Source organism: Mesocricetus auratus, unplaced genomic scaffold, assembly GCF_017639785.1.
Source record: "Mesocricetus auratus isolate SY011 unplaced genomic scaffold, BCM_Maur_2.0 Super-Scaffold_100006, whole genome shotgun sequence".
In the NCBI taxonomy this organism is placed as follows: Eukaryota; Metazoa; Chordata; class Mammalia; order Rodentia; family Cricetidae; genus Mesocricetus; species Mesocricetus auratus.
Genome location: NW_024429190.1, coordinates 82129534 through 82147481, shown reverse-complemented (window position 1 = coordinate 82147481; position 17948 = coordinate 82129534). Strand labels below are relative to the sequence as shown.

At 45.7% G+C, this 17948-nt stretch overlaps 1 protein-coding gene across 4 annotated transcripts in view; it reads right to left on the bottom strand.

Moving 5' to 3' along the window:
• The window catches only part of Ptprg (protein tyrosine phosphatase receptor type G), a 664886-nt gene that overhangs the window by 529365 nt on the left and 117573 nt on the right, over positions 1 to 17948 (bottom strand). The gene's annotated exons all lie outside the window — the stretch shown is intronic.

Sequence of the window (17948 nt, the reverse complement as noted above, 5' to 3'; positions counted from 1 at the left end):
TGGTATACAACTAGCAGCAGCCAGCAGCTGTATCAACTATGGAATGTTACGTTCAGAAGACTGTAGACTGATTCACGAACATGAGTCCAGCAGATGATGACTGTGATTTCAAAGAGACCCAAAGGTAGAGAAGTATTCCAACAACACGCAGACAACATTTGGGTACCCTGAAAATAAGCTTTCCCTCCGAAGGCAAACGTACTGTAGAGGCACAAGATTCAGTTACTTCCAAGAGGGTCTGAGGGAGGGGTTTACTTTGAGAAGTTTTCAAACACTGTGTTAATCTGTTGCTTCATTAATTTAAATAAATAAAATGTTAATATTAATTTAAATACATAATATATTAACCACGGGGGGGAGAGAGAGAGAGAGAGAGAGAGAGAGAGAGAGAGAGAGAGAGAGAGAGAGAGAGAGAGAGAGAGAGAGAGAGAGAGAGATTCATGGAAGAGAAACTGAAGCCCTGTGGTTTTTGCACATGGTCCCCAAAGCCAAGACATGAGTCTCTCCCTTGTCTAACAGGTTTAGATTCTGTGTCTTTACATATTTACCAGTGACTAGCAAGAAAAATAGGTCAGAGCCTTGATTTAAGCTGAAGATGCAGCTCAAACCAGGCACATCAACACTGAGACAACTCCCAGCTCAATTTTACATTCTCTGAGGGTTTTTAAAGATCTCTGTTCAACAGCCCCAATTCTAAAGTGAGGTGCTCTAATTCTGAGTGCCCCGGGCATGTCAGAGTGTCAACTGACAAGGCGTGCTGTATGTTGTCTATGCAGGCAGGAGTGACATTACCCCTAGATCTGCAGGCCCCTCGTCTGGAGGGGGGGGAGGGGAACAACACTGTAACAGAGGAGGAAAGGGGTTTGCAGAAGAGGTTATGATTTGAGCCATTCACTTTTATTTTGATGACAAAAAAATCCTTTAAATAATAGTAGTGACATCAAATGGCATCTTTTATTCGGTTTAGGGTAATCTTAGTAAAGCTGGCACTGGGGTCCTTGGACAAATCCAGCACCAGAGGTAGAAAAGAAAGAGAACTGGAAGTTCAAGATCAAGCTTGAGAGAGTCAGAGGCCAGCCTGGGCTACAGGAAACCCTGTCTCAAAACAAACATCCTTACTGGACAAATTCAAAAGGGAGCTACTTCACAGCAGCCATGCAGCCATTCAGTTTTCTTTAACTCTGCCATGAAACTCAAAGCCCAAAACACTGAAAAGGAAAAAAATAATGGAGGAGTCTGTTCACCAGCGAGTCTTCCCCGCATCCACCTTCCCCAAACAAAGCCCAGGCACACGCTGCAGTTTGGCTCCCTATCTTCCATCTGCCTGTTCAGAAGTGTGACCTCATCTGCTCTTCACACCCATCCCAGCATCTTCACTAACTTAACTTCACGCCTTAGGTGCGCCAAGCACCACTCCGTAAGATGAGTGTGCAGCCACTAATGAGTGATAAACCCATACCTGGGGCTCAGCCACCCAACGCCCTTCCGTGCCTTCAGCACATCAAGTGAGCTCACCATTGCCTGGCACCTGTGCCCACACCTCCAGCGTGCTCGCACTCTCTGCAGGGCTGCCTGGCTTGAACATCCTTTAAGACCTCCATGGACCACAGGAACAAGAGCCTGTGTGCACAATTCCAAGAAGCTGAGCTGCTAAGGGGGCAGGTGGGAGGGCTGCTGTTTGCAGTGGTCAGGAGCAGAAGGCAGGCAAAAGTAATCGTTCGTTCATGAAGCAGAGGTGAGAGTATTCATCCTACCTCACTAAGGGGAGGACACCAACAATACGGTGCACAGTCAACAAGGACAGACAGACATTGCTACCTGTGTGTGGTGGGCTTTCTGATTCTGAGAAGCAATCAGGGAGAACACTGGCTTACTCCAATAATTGTTTTTTTCTTAAAGGTAAAAGACTATTTGACCAATAACAGCTTATCAAGTAATCTAACATGAGACCAAAGGGCCTCGAAGCCCACTGAGGATATCTGACAATGGCTGGAGATACCTTTCCGTGTCACACTGCAGGAATCTATGGGGTAGAGGCCATGGCCAGCACTGCCCTCTACAACAATAATCTGAAGCAGAGACTCAAAGAATAGCAAGATGGAAACGCTCTGCCCTAGACAACCCTTAGGACGCTTTTCCGAGATGAGTAGACAGAAGAAGAGAGATTTTTAAACTGAGCCATACAGACTTGAGATTCAAACCTGGCCTGTCTACCTTCGGAACCCAAGCTTTTCCCCATGAAATTACCTGGCCTCCCTCCCAAATTTGGCTTCTCCTCTCCGCTGGTCTCCAAACACGATCCAACCCCCTCACAATATGTTCAAGGAAGGTACAGCTGAAACATGCTAGATAGCGTCTCATTAACTTTACACTCCCAATACAAGACTGCCTCAAGGTGGCTGTGGGTTCAAGAGTGATCACGCAGCATGCTCATGTCTGATCTGATCGGTCACGTGGGAGAAAGGGGAACCACACGTGCTGCGTGTCTGGTCAGAACACAGATCCCACAGGCAAAGCAGCCTCGCCACACTCCTGTATCCAGCCAAGCACCTCATCCCAGTGCGTTTCTGTGCCAGGAAGGCCATGTATCAGCAATGCACAGCCCAAGGCAGAGAAAGGCTTTTCCTTGAAAGGACAGAGATGAGCTTTTATTTAATATTAGAACTGCAAATAGCTTTTATAATCAAGGAATCCTAAGCCAATATGCATGACTATATGCTCACAGAAACCTATACAAATATATTTAACACAAATATTTCTCAGCTTTATCGAGGGAGGGCAGTGATGCAGCTCTACTCTTACCCAATGAACAGGAGAAGCTAAAAGGCTTCAGAAGACTCTCACAAACCGAGCAAAGGGAGCAAAGGATGGCACCCCTATCCAATGTCTTAGAAACTACTTCCGGCTTCTGAATGCCACTCACTAGGCCGTTAGCAGCAAGGTTGCTAAATAATGACAAACAGATTTAGGACACACTCCAGCAAAGGTGAGCACGGATCTCTCTCTGTATCAGTCTTGTAGAACCTCACATCATTGTATCCAGAACTTCTTCCCAAATCGTGTAAGTTCTAAGCAATACTGAGAAGACGTTTCCTATACTCCAGGATATGTCTTCCTAAGGGCATCGTTCTGAAACTGGCAGCCTGTTTAATGGCCTAGCACCTAGATGGCCGGGGCAAGACTAGTTGCTAAGAAACGCCTGAAAGAACCAGTCCTTTGAACGTTCCCATGAAGTCTCAAGGTCATCACATGAGGGGGAAAATGAGGTTCAAGTGCAAGCCACAAATCCACCTTAGAGCTAGCTCCTTGGATGGGTACTGCATACAAATGGGTTCCAAAAGGCACTGCCAGAATGTCTTCACACTCCTAACCTCAAAGACTTAAACTGGAAGGAATCAAGGGCTTAGCAGTAAGAAAATGGGTAAATCACCGTGCACTCACATTAGCGGTGTGCACTAAACGCCATGTGGCCCACTTGCTTAGTGAGTGATTTTATTTATACAGGCACTGCACAGGCAGATACAGGCCCACTGTAGAAGGACACAAGACCCCCATGCTCACAGATAGTACTGTAGAAACCACAAATGTTACACATGCAGGTTTTCGCTTCAATTGAAGGCATTTATGCCAACTCCATCCAGAAGCCTTGGAATCTTTGGAATTCTGTAGAGACAGCCTTCGCCTGAGCCCCCACCCCAGACTCCTGAGCATGGTTTCTCAGAAGGTAGACCCCAACCTTATGAAAGAGGTCCCATGCATTTGGCAAAGGAGTTTAGTGTCATGCTTATTACAAACCCTTCCTCCCTAAGCCCTTATCTTGCGCCTGGTTCCTCAGCCAATAGAATCCATCCTTACAGAAAAGGTCACAGGTGCTTTGCAAATGACATATACTTGACAAAGGAGTTTCAATGTAGTCTTGCTTTAAGCTTTATTTGATAATTGTCATAAGGAAACCTTTCCCCAAAGCTGTACTGTGTTTATATATGTCGAAAAATGAACTGCTGGGGACCAGACTCCAGAGGTTTGAAAAAGAGCCCAGCTAGGTCATTTTGAACCGGGTTTCCTTCTTACCTCTCACAGTTAGTTTCTCAGCCAGCAGAAGAGCTTGCGGGAACATCCAGACACCAAAGGGAAAATTGCGGTACAGTTCTATCTATATTGCTGTTCTGTGGGCAAAATTATCCATGATCAGTGGTCACCTGGTGAGTTATGTGGGGACGGTCACTCAGGTGACAGTTATATAGCTGTACCAAAGTACCTAGTCACAAACTGAAGATATGTGAGATAGACAGACGGATGGATGGATGGATGGATGGATGGATGGACGGACGGACGGACGGACGGACGGACATGCACACCCACAAAGGCAGAATGAAAGGTGAGTATGGTTTTTGGTTTCCATTTTTCCTACCTCCCACCCCCTGAAACTGAGTTTTTCTGTGTGATCCTGACTGTCCTGCAACTCACTCTGTAGACCAGGCTGGCCTTGAACTCACAGAGAGATTAATGTGTCTCTGCCTCCCAGAAAAACAGAACCAAGAAAGGACTTAATCATGTTAAACGGCACTCAACAGATGGAGCCATTGAGGGAGCATTTTGGATGGAAAATCCTGAAATCTAAATGACCCAGTGTGTAATGAGTAACCCTGAGTGAGAGAGTCCGGTCTGCTTGAGTCCTTCCTGAGAGGAAGTGACCTAGTAGAACCTGGGAAGCATTACTCGGCTTTTGAACATTGTCATTTTCTTGTTCAGGCCTTAGAAAACCTTTTGGGCCACAGGCCCAGTGGGAGGGCTCATTCTATTCTATAGGACAGACCCTGTCCTGGTTCATAAATTGTGAGCAGAAGCCAATTAGATTTGTAACTGTTTGTTGTGTTTTGACTTTTGAAAGCACACAGGCTGCTATTATTTCCCACAACATCATTATACTGATAGAAAGTCTTAAAAGCACTTCTCAACTCCTTTTTATTATCCGTTGTAAGAGGTATGAATTGCCGGTGAATGTGGGTTTTGCTTACTGCACCCATTTTGGGCAAAAAAGAAAAAGAAAAATGAAGCAAAAACAAAACAGCATTATTACTATCATCATCATCATCACCATCATCATCATCATCACCATCACCGTAACACAAAATGAGAGGCCTAAGCGCAATTTGTGATCTGGCCCTCCTCAAATGCAGCCTAGCAGAGACCGGGGAAAGGAGGCTGTGCTTGGGCCTCTCTCTTTGTCTTCCATCCACTGTGAGTCTTGAGTTTCAGATGCCTTGTTAGCAGTGGGGGCAAATGCGAGAAGCCTCACGCTGCTGTTCTGCGTGTTCTGACAAGGCCATGAGGAAACACAGTCCCCGGGGATTCGGGGAACCCAGCGTGCTGCCTGATTAATCACCAGAGACAAGGCCCATATGGCATGACGGTAGAAGGCTAAGGAACACACAAGAAGAGACATGTGGCTGGCAGTAAACAGCACAGAGGGGCAAGAGAGGGGGGACTGGGCGATCACCGCTACTAAATCTCCTACTGCCCGCCTTTCCAGAAACCCAGGCGTCTCCCTCGATGCTGCCACTCGACTAACTGCTGAGGTGCCTATGAGGCAGGGCAGTTTGCTCTGTGTGGAAGCAGGGCCTACAGCTGTAGCTGTAATCACAGAGATGCACATTTGTTTCTCATCAAAGTGGATGGGAGGGTTCGCACATATTTCCTGTGGAATATAAAAGCAACAGATGTCATAAGTGGGGAAGGGGGTGTGCACACAGAATGGAAATGCCACAGCTGAACGCCAGTACGAGACAAAACACCCAGGGTGTGCCTCCTAAGTTCTGAAGCTAAAACTCAAAATATGAACATTCTAGATCAACACAAAAGCCAGCCTCTCCCCCTACACACCCCGGTTTGAAGCTCCAAAGACGCTCAAGTGCACGTCACCATCTCCCAAACACACAGTGGTATCCCTCACTGAAGAATCACAGCTCTAAGAAGTAAATTAAACAGAAATATGTTATAATGGGCATAAAAGTAATAAGCAACTAGGGACTTTACTGCACCCAATTTAGTTGCGAATTTCCTTGAAAGTTGAGCTAAATATAAGGAAAGGCAATTAGGTCCAAGCTTTCAGCACTGGCTGGATGACTTCAATATTCATTTCCACCTAGTCAGACCTATGTAAAATCTCACCGTTGAACACGTTCATCTGATTTGCAACTACCTAAGAACAAAACAGATTCGGCTAAAAATAATTTCGCTTTTCTTTGTGGGAAAACATACGCAGGGTTTGTTGACAGCATGGCCTCAGGGACCTGAGTTAACTGGTTCTTGTTTGGAAAGTCAACTCAAGGGAGCATAATCAAATGTGCCAAGAACAGAGGGAGGACCAGGACAGGAAAACCCCTCCTCACTAAGTAAGGATGCCATGGGAAAGAAGGTAGACATAACCTCCCTCATTCCCAAAACTCCAGACTTCGAAACCTCTTTGACCCCTGAACTCCAAGGGCCCTTGAAAGCCCACTAGGTAACACTGGCTCTCGAAAATCCCGAGTCCTCACAAAAGCAGCCCCTCCAAGGCTCCGCCTCCTTTAGTTCTTAAAGCAATTTTCTGGGAGTCTCTCCAGTTGGGTGCAAATCACTCTTCACAGTGTCTTTGCCTGCAGAGGCTCTCCTATATTGAAGGCAGTCTCTTCCCCTTGACACCAACCAATCCAGTCTGTCTCCTACCTTTTTTTTCTCCACGGCAGTAAAAGGCTACTGTGATGTAGCCAGAGCCATCTCAGCTTAGGTGACAACCATCTCAGAAAATACAGCAAGTCTGCTCCTGGGTTCCTACTAAGTGCTCTCTGCCGCAAGGTGGGATTAGACACCACCATGCTCAGAAAGGGATGACAACATGACTACAAAATGGCAGGTGCACATGGAAGATTTTTGGGCAGGTAAGTTAACTTTCATTAATGACATCTAGAAAATGAAGATTATCAAAGTGTGGTCCCTACAGAAGGCCCAGGAACCCCCAAGTTTGTTCTAGAGGCGCAGGGGTACAGGTTCCAAAGGCTGCATGACACCAGTGCAGACTGAGTGCAAAAACTGTCTGTTGAACTGGATGTAAAAGAGACTGAACAATATCTAAAGTTTTTGATTAATACTTCTTGGTTTGGACAGTATTTCTCATAAAAATATGCCTTTTATATGAACATACTATGGATTTAGTACTGTTGTTTTAAATGAATTGATAGTTTTCAATTTCCTGAGCATCCATTTTTAAAATGGTAAAATATACGGCATAATCTATATAAACAAAAGTTGAGGGGATCCCTGCTCATATGTAAGAGCACAAAGGAGATCTGAGGTTAAAAGGTATGAGAGGTACAAATCAGTCCAAGGGCCAAATCAAACTTGCTTGGTCAGGGTCAACAGGCGGCACACAGCTGTTGATAGCCACCCTCTGAGGAACCAAAGCCATTGTGCGCATTTATGTAAATAGTTCATTAGCACACAGACACACCAGTCATTTACATACTGTCTGGATGGCAAAATTGAGCAGTTCTGACAGAGAAAGTGTCAGAGGCATCCTAGCTGTCATCCTCTGGAACAGGGCCACTTCCCATGGATTAAAAAGAGCCCTTTCCCCCATAACTAGTGACAGTACACAGAGTGCCAATGGACTGTTAAGCTACAAATGGGATAACACATGGGAGGAGGGGGGGAATCGAGAGACCAAGAGTGTCTCCCAGATAGGCCAGGACTGACGCCCTCGAGTGCTCATAGCAACTGTGACAACCTATAAAAGATCAGTCAATATCCCAGTAGTGAAGAAAACCGGGCCTTTGAGGCCCCCACCCCTGAGTAAAAGGCCACTGACAGTTGATGGCTTTGGCTAAGGGAGAGTAAGTTTTAAGGGTGTGGTCCCAATTAAGTCAACCATGCTGGGGGGGGATAGCCCCAAATCTATCAGGATATGGCAGCTCCAATTATCTCAGTGGTTAGCATTTTGTTTTGTTTTTTAGAACAAGAAGTCATAGAGGAGGTAAGGTGGATCTGGGAAAAAATAAGGATAGGAGTAGGGTTGGATACAATCAAACTACACAGCATGAAATTCTTCCTAGGTTATCCCACCTCCTGCAGAGACCCTGGGAGTAATCTTTCCCTTCATGATGTAGTCTCAAATACCCCAGTACCATGTTTGGAAGTAGTTGTGTCCCAACCACAACAAAACCAATGTCTCCCACATACCACCCAGGAGAAGTGACACCCCCTCCTACTCTTCACCATCTGGAGAAAATGTTTAAAGCTCATGAAGTTCAGTGTTTTCAGGTCCCAAGGCTGTACCAAGTGGAGAAAGATGGGACATCAACTAGGACCCCATTCATGCATGAAAAGGAAACAAACATTACCTTTCACAAAAACTTCTCGCAAGCTACTGTGTACCAGAAAGAGCCAGAAAGGGGAAAGGGCACAGGTCAGGCATTCCCACTGCAACCTGTTTTTCGGTGTAGCTCCCATTCCTCTGTACAGCACCACCCCAAAGCATGGAGCACGGTGGACACAAAAGAAGCCATCAGTGAGGGGGCATTCTGGAAGAATGGGAGCTCACACACCCAGTAGAAGTGAGCACATGCTTCCGTTTTTAGTGGATGTGTGCTTAGGATGTCCATTAGTGGCCTTACATACACTGGGACCACATAAGGATGAGGGGAGCTAGAGGCCTTCAATAGAGAGATGATGTGATAAGGCTTCTTCTCCAGGCAACACTGACAGAGCCAATGCATATTCTTCCATGGCTGGGGACACTGTCCAGTCAATAAAGTGACTGACTTGCAAGTTTGGGAACACAAGTTCAATCCTCAAAACTCATGTCAAAAAGCCGTGGTGACCTGCACCAACAGGTAACAGGCAGGTCGATACCTGTCAGGGATGGCCAGCCTAGCCTAATACACAAGCCTCAAGCCAGTGAGAAAGAAATTCTGTCTCAAAACTAAGATTCAGAGTGATGAGGAACAATATCTTTGGTTGACCCTTCACTTCCATGAACAGAAGCTCATAGACACCCACACATGTCTGTGTTCATACATGCAAACAGAAAAGAAGAAGTATGTCCCACTCACACACTCACACACTCACACACTCACTGTAGATAGGATCAAATGTTCCTGAAAGAGCCTAAATCCCTGCCTCTCTCCACCCTGCCAACACACACGCATCCTCTCAACACTCTGAGGTTCATTAAAAATACTGTGCATTTAAAGCAGTAGTGCTTTGTAAACTGACACTATACATCAGAAAATCAATAGCATCTTTAAATAGAGATATTGTTCCCTTGGCAAAAACAATAAAATTAAAAGTCAATAAACAGAAAAGCACCGTCTATGCTACCAGAACCTGTAGCAAGCTCCAGAAAGCTGTCACCTCCCAATGGAAATACACGTGTAACTTTAAGTCTCAGAAAGAAACACAGGGCTGGACATGCAGTTCAATGTTTGTCTAACAAACATCAGGCCCTGAGTTCAATTCCAGTGTATCCACCACACACACCCCAAAAAGGGAAAGGAAAGAAAAACCAAACCAAGCATTTCAATACCTGAACCAGACTGAGCTTCCTTAATGGCAAAGGAAAGAAAGATCCTTTAGTCACAGAAAAGCTCAACTTAAGAAACCCTGAGATCACAAAACAACCCAAAACAGCAGCTAAGACTTCCAAACTCCGCTGCCTCGACTTCAACACTCTGAGACACCAACGAGCCCATGCCAGGGCTGGAAGAGAAGATTCTGTAGCAAGAGAAAATGGAAAGAATTCACACTGGCACCTACTTCCCAGGCTACCTATCCATGCTAACAGCCTTTCTAGGTCACTGCAGATGCACAGACTTTGTATTCAGCATGTAGGCTGAGAATCTTCTAGATTAGCATATGGGATTGATTTTTGTTGTCATAAGAACTTTCGTCTTTATAAGAACCCCATCACACCAATAGGTCTCATTTAAAAGAATCTATCCATAGGTACTGGGGACAAGCCTCAAACCAGCCCACAGGACCTTTCCAGACATAAACCTCAGTGTAGCGTGGGGGGTTCCTCAGTTCCTGAGGGAAAGAATGCATTTTCGACTCTCTTCTGGAAACTGACCAACCACTTCCCAGGGAGTCCTCAGATCTCATTTCCAATGACATTATTGATAAAAGGACTAGATAGTGGTGTTTTATCAACTGTGTTCATGTCTGCCAAGCAAAGTGACAGAAATAACGTCATCTCACTGTGCTTTTAATGTGTGAGGAACTTTATTTGAAAACACACATGAACACTAGTGGCGGGGCACCCTCGTCGTAAACGGCCCCTCGTGAACTAGCCTTTTGCCTCCAGTACTCTCCTTTAGCCTCCTGTAATCTTGGCTATTTCCTGAAGAATTAACTGGAATTCTGTTCCCATGTGACTTAGCACATATTCTCTCTTTAAAATACGCTTCCCTCCTTCTCTGAAATGACATGGTTGACCCTCAAGTCCCAACTCTGAAACAGCAGTAACATTTCCATAGTATCTCTTAATTCCTCTACATGTTCAGGCCTAGAGTCGAATGTTACTACCTCCCAGCCCCCAACACAGATAAGCCTCTTTCTTTGGGATCAGATTGTCTCCTGGTCTCCCTTCCTGAAGTATTTTTTCTTCTCTTCTCTTCTCTTCTCTTCTCTTCTCTTCTCTTCTCTTCTCTTCTCTCCTCTCCTCTCCTCTCCTCTCTCCTCTTCTATATCTTACCTCCTAATCTGTCCTGCTGGGACTGGAGTCCAGTATCTCCTGCATATTAATTAAAGCAGGGCTGTACCACAAAGGCACACCTCTAACCCTTTCCACCTTCAAGGGGAAGGCCCAGCCCTTGAGGCAGATTCATTATTACTAAGCCCAGGCAGCTAATGGACAGAAAACGTCAGCAGAATCTACAAGACACTGGCTAGCAGAAGCCATTGATGTAAGCATATATTCAATTACAACACATTACCTAGGCAGTTAAAGATAAGGAGTTCAGAATATAATAGCAGAATCCAGTGCCAAGTGTAAGAAGGAGAAGAATGTGGACTTTCTCTTACATAAAATATATTATTTCCCATCACAAAACCTAATGGAAACATAAAAAGTCATTTATTCTAACAAGTTTTGGACGGGTATTAAATTCACAATTTCTCATATATTAATCATTCATACATCTTGCTAAATAGTTGGACCTTAATATGATGCCTACCTCTCCATAAAACTGAAACCGCTCATGTAATGAATGAGCAAATTGCAATTTTAATATCTGTCCACTGTTAATCTTTCTTTCATTTTTATTCCAAGGAATAGCAACCAATTAATAAAAATCCTTAGTCTCACATCATACCCAATTCCTTTAAGAGCAACCTCACCAACAGGACTGGGAAGACATTGTTTAAAATGTACAATAAACAACCAAGTTTGGATGTGTGCTTTCAAAGGGGGACTAACCTCCATCATAAATCTTTCTCATTTCCATGCAGGCCAACAATAGCTTGCATCTATCCAACAGCACGCACCACCAACGGCCCCTGAACAGTTTGGTGTGCTAGTTCATCGAATACAACCGCACTATGATGTTCAGTCATTTTATTATTCATAATGTGTAGCTGAAAACCCCCAAGCAGGCTGCTTCATACAAAGATGTAATACTCGGGCTCACTTGAACAATGGAAACTTGAATGTTATTTGTCCACTCCTTGAGGCATGCAAATAAAAAGAATGGTAAGTACAACTTATGTGTAACAGCCAGCCTAGCACCACACCTATGAATCTTAAGGAAGCAAGGCATAGTAAGAGAAGAAAAATTACTATCAATCATCTATTATTCAGTGCTTAGCACCATAGTAGACATGAAGTAGAGTATGTATAAATGTAAGAGCATTGAGGGGAATTGTCAGGACTACATGTGTGTGTGGTAGGGGGGTCAGGAGTGCATGTGTGGGGGTCAGGAGTGAGTGTATGGGGGTCAGGAGAGCATGTGTGTGTGGGAGTCAGGAGTGCATGTGTGGGGGTCAGGAGTGCATGTGTGGGGGGTCAGGAGTGCATGTGTAGGGGTCAGGAGTGCGTGTGGGGGGTCAGGAATGAGTGTATGGGGGTCAGGAGTGCATGTGTGGGGGTCAGGAGTACATGTGGGGGGTCAGGAGTGCATGTGTGGGTCAGGAATGCATGTGTGGGGGTCAGGAGTGCGTGTGTGTGGGGGTCAGGAGTGCATGTGTGGGGGTCAGGAGTGCATTGTGGGGATCAGGAGTGCATGTGTGTGGGGGGGTCAGGAATGCATGTGTGGGGGTCAGGAGTGAATGCATGTGTGTGGGTCAGGAGTGCATAGTGTGTGTGTCAGGAGTGCGTGTGTGGGAGTCAGGAGTGTATGTGTGTGTGGGGGTCAGGAGTGCGTGTGTGAGGGTCAGGAGTGCATGTGTGTGGGGGTCAGGAATGTGTGTGTGTGTGTCAGGAGTGCATGTGTGGGGGTCAGGAGTGCATGTGTGGAGGTCAGGAGTGAATGCATGTGTGGGGGTCAGGAGTGCATGTGTGGGGGTCAGGAGTGCATGTGGGGGGGTCAGGAGTGCGTGTGTGAGGGTCAGGAGTGCGTGTGTGTGTACAGGCGTATGTGTAAAATTCAGATGAAGACACCAGGTGCCGCTCTATCATCTTCCTCCTTACCCCTTTGAACAGGCCATCTCACTGAGGTCTTCAGGTAAGCAAGCTCTAGTGATTCTCCTGTCTCCATACCACGTGCACACCCTCTGCCCAGGGCTGGGGCTGTGGGAAACAAGGATAGAGGACAGCATGCTTGCACAGCAACTGTTCTTGCTAACTGAGTCCTCTCACCAGCACAGAACAATCCTCATTCTTCCATTCCCCTCAACTGAGAATGTCTAGTCTTGGATGTGTGTGACAAGAACTGCCGTTTCTTCTCTTTTACCAGCACCTGTTTTGTGAACTCAAAGAAGAGTCCTTTTACCTATGTGACTCTGCTGTCCCTGCCAGCTCCCAGGATAGGCCCACGTGCTTCCCACAGCATAAGTGTCACTGAAAGGCATGATGCTGCTGCCTGTCCTGATAAGAACATTACTAACCTAAACCCTGCTGTGAGATTTCCAGAACAAATCAACAGTATAAAATATATATTCTGCATCTACAAAAGTAGGGTAACTCATGGGTTTGAACAGAACACAACAGCCCCCTTTTGCCCCTCTGTCCAACGATGCCCCACATTCCCAAAGTAACATGCATAGCTTATAGCCACTTTTCTGAGAAATTACAGACATACAGACAGGAACACAATCAGGCTGGTTCTTACAAACATTTACAAAGCCCCATCAGGATCCTATTCTAGAACAGCTCTTTTCATTCAAATACACACAAAACTCTCCCAATGTTAGTACACAGACTTATGATATTTGCAACCACCTAATAATCCATATTTCAAGGATGCCATACTTTATTTAGCCAGTCGTGCATCGGCAGAAAATGGAAGTGGTTATATTTTTGCCTATGTGATAATATTAGTTCCCAAACTCGGGACTAATGGCTAACTGAGGTGTCTATTTAGCATATCAAAGAGGACACTGGCCACCAGTAAGCCTCTTCAATAGTGGTTGTGGAGACCTGCCTCCTCAAAGCACTCCTCACCCCAGACCCTACCCTGAACTTCGCCAGCTTCCCTGACTCCCATATAACCTCAACCGCTTTGGCTATGTGGTTTCTTGGTCTCCTGACTCGCTCCTGGTCTCGTGGGCTCCTAGTTCCTCTCCCCACTCCTCTCATGACTGGGTTCTGCTTTTCCTCACATCTATAATAAACATCAGTCATACATCGAAGCAATCACGTCTCCATGTTGTTTTTCATCCACATAACACATCCCCCCAAAACCAACCATCCTATAAGCATTATCTTCTGAGAAATATAAACAAACAACACACTTTGCAGGAAGACAGTTCTGAGATCTGAAACAATCTATCATCTATTCATTTCCTTGGGCCGGTGGGGGGGAGTGTTGTTATTCTCTAGCAAAAGGCTGACCTGAGCTCAAAAACCAACCAACAGTTGCCATTATCAAACAGTGCTGCTTCTGTCTAACCAAATATGTGGTTTTTAGAGAGGACCAGTCAATATGAGGAATCCTGGGCATGGCCGTCTTTTCTTAGGACATGCAATCTATGATGGCACAACGCTGACCTTAGTGCAGGATAACGATCAACATGCCCTTTTATGAACTTTCTGGGCAAAATCACTCAGACTGTGCTTTCTCTATTTTAGTCCATGCTCACTCATCCTGTCCTCCGTTTCCCCACAGTCACTTCACTCTGCATGCTTCAGGTGGACAGGCGGAAAGGATCCTGAAATAGCTGCTGCCTCTAACATAGGTCCGTATCTAGTATGGGGACAATAAGTACTTGCTTGCCTTCTGTGTAGTACAGTGACAGCAAGAAACAGAAAAGGATGAATGCAAAATGCACCACCCGACAACACACACACACACACACACACACACACACACACGCACGCACGCACGCACGCATGCATGCACGCACTCAGATTCTAAATTCTCGGTCCCTACCTAGCTCTGGGGAAGCTGTGCAGCTGGAGGAAGTAGGCCACCAGGTTTGGGTTTGAGTTCATTAGCCCTCGCCATTTGTTCTCTGTTCATCTGTGATAGCCTCTACCACATGTTCCCACCTCCATGATGTCCTACCCAATTGGCTGAACTCTCAGAAACAATGAGCCGTGTAACTCTTTCCTCTCTTGTTTATATTGGCTATTTTGACACACAATGAGAGCAGTAAGTAACACATTGCCCCTAGGAAGTGTCTGCAATCCTATCTTCTCCTTTTCGTGTTAATGGAATTCCAGAACAAAACCCTCCACCCTTCCAAGAAGCGATGGCCACCACAGGAAGCACTACCTGTGCTCCAAGCCATCTGCTGCTTAAAATGAGTCACTGACATTGTCACAACAGGTGAAGGCCACTGCCTTGCTGGAACTAATGCCAGAGTGTACTCTGGCAAAGTTCCACTGATCACCTAATGCAGGGAAGATGTGGGCAGAGCCCAGAGGAAGAAAAAGAGGGAAGCAGATAGGATACAGAAATAACGAGGGCACTGGCTAGTAGATGAGCCCATGCTTGAGGCTCTTGCCAAAAGTTGTGGCTCCCATACATTTGAGAGGACCGTTATTTGCTGGCTCCTAAAACTCACAGCCAGAACACTCTCAGAATGCAAGCAGACACACCCAAGGCTTCTAGTCTAAATGGGAGCTGACTGGGGCCTCTGAATTTCTCTGATCAATACTTTCAGGGATAAGCATGCTCTCACTTGTCGTGAACATACTACTTTCTCTTTCAGTTTTTTGAGGAAAATGATTCCCTACCAGTCAATACAGAGACCAGGCGTCTCCAAGCTACTTCACCTGGCCACATAGAAGGGTACCCCACAGGAGCACATTTCTGGAATTTAAGTTCCACAATCCATATTTACTGCCACTTAAGTAGTTGTATCTGAATTTTCCAAGCCACCGTGATCTTTAGCATCCTAGGGAAGACATGACACCCCATGTGGGCAACCTTACGAGCCTCTGCACATGTCTCAGTTCAGCTATCCTAGAAGAGAGTGGGTGAGCACCTATTCACCTTAACTATTTTCCAAGACTCCCACAAACTGAATTTCATACAAGTCACAGTCTACAGTCTAACTCAATCAAAAATACACAGATTTATACCAAGAGCAAAAAAAACACAATTAGTTCATATATATACATTTATGTTTGTGATATATACCATTTCAAGCTACCCTAGATGGCAAAGGATTTATTACATAAATCACTCTCCAAAGAGGTAACCCCAATCACCACGATCAGTGGTAGATGGCATCAGGAAGTTTTGTTAAAATGTTTGTTTTCCTTGGGCTGTGAAATAACTCAATTGGTAAAGTGCTTATCTTGAAATCTTGAAAGCACAAGGAACTGAGTTTAATCCTTAGCACCCAAATTAAAAAAAAAATCTGGGAATGGTGGTGTATACTTGTAACCCTGTAGGGGAGGCAGAGAAAAACTGATCACTGAGAATTGCTCGCCAGTCAGTCTAGCCTAACAATGTGCACCAAGTCCTGTGAGAGACCCTGTCTCTAAAAATAAGATGGGCATCTCTGAAGGACACCAAAGTTGACCTCTGACCTCTACATGCATGTTGTGCACATAAACCCTACATACATGTACACAATACCGACTCCTAACCAAACTCCCAACACCCACTCCACACACAATGGTTCTCATAAACTAACCAGCTACACTTTCACCACAGGAACATAATGTACAGAGTGATGAATTCTATCCCCTCCCCTCCACAGCAGGGCCGGGGGGCGGGGTGGGGTGGTTCCAGACAGGGTCTCTCTGTAGCCCTGGCTGTCCTGGAACTTGCTCTGCAGACCAGGCTGACTTCGAACTCAGAGATCCACCTGCTTCTGCCTCATGAGTGATGAGGCCACCACCGCCCGGCTGTGTGATGAATTCTTACAGAATAAACTATCTCCAAACAGAAGCCAAGGTGGGCGGGCTAGGGAAGGTCTGAGTCACTGATTTTGGCCTTTCAACCAAGTATGGGTCCAAAATTCCCCAGCCCCTGGTCTCTCTGCAGGGCTAAAGGAGCGGCTGCGTCTGCACACTTCTTCCCCTGTTGTACTGAGGAGACGGCCAAATGGGACAGTGTTAGCTCACCAAACCTAAGCCTCTGCTATTGACAAAACTCATACAAAATAACCCAGACAAAGAGGCCGGGGGAGGAGGGGCAATGTGTGCCCTCCACTAGACAGTGACCCAGAAACCAGAAGGCACATAACTTAAAGCAGCAGCCAACAGGGGCTACAGAAATTGAATTTTGCAAACACAAATGTTAAGTTCTTTGCTAAGGAAAGCAGGGAGGTGGGGAGGGGATGCTGGCTTCTTTCTTCTGTAGGAGTTGCCAGTGTCCGCTCAGTGAGGGGCCAGATTAGACTGTGCCAATCCACCAAAGACTCTAGAAAAGAGAGAGCTGGAAGAGCCTTCCCTGCCGGGCAGCTAATCACCGACAAAGCTGAGACCTGCAGCCACAGCTGGTGGCCTCTGTGTCTCAAAAAGGGCCTTGATGAGCTCTGGCTTTGTGAAGCTCGGATTCCACAAAAGGCCCCCAGCAGGACCATAGATGCCTGGACACAGCAGAGGCTGCCTCTAGGGGCTCTCCCTCCTCAGTCTGTCGAATGAGGCCCTTTGCCTTGAAGTAACACCCGTGTAAATCCTGGCTCTCGCCTGATCCCGGTAAATACTAACAGAAATGTCGCAAGAATTGCGATGGCACTCCAGCCGTCCTCCTCCATTTCTTTCTCCCTCTCTTCCAAAATGGTACTACACCTTCCCTGACAACCACCTTGCAAGACCTGAAGTAGAGAAAGCGACATCAGCCACAATTCAGGAAAGCCAGACACCCTGAGAAGAAGGGGTTGGACGGGTCTGTCTCCAAACATGTAATCAGGAATGTCTGGTAAAGGAGCAGCCAGCTGGGTCCCGACTTCCTCTTCTTGAGGCAAATCTGAGCTTCTCAGAGCCCCATCCACATAATGGCGTGCGATTAAACTGTCTTATTCTCGAGCTCCTTAGCAGACATGAAAACAAAAAAAGTCATAATCCTACCATAAAGCTGTCATATTCTGAGGGCTATTTAACAAATTGATTTCCCGAAAAGGAGCAGGTATTGCAGCACTTTTCCACACCGCCCCCACAAATGCTTCTGAGGGAATGCAAATTGGCCTCTAAAGAGTTTGTCTAATGTGTTAATAAAAAGATTTCTTTGGCCAGCAAAGTTACAAATCCCTACCAAAAAAAAATCATTATTTCCTAAGTCAGTCTCTCCCATACTTTTGTAAAAATATAAAACATAAAGAATTCACTTTCTTTGCATTGGAATCTCTTACTAGGGGAA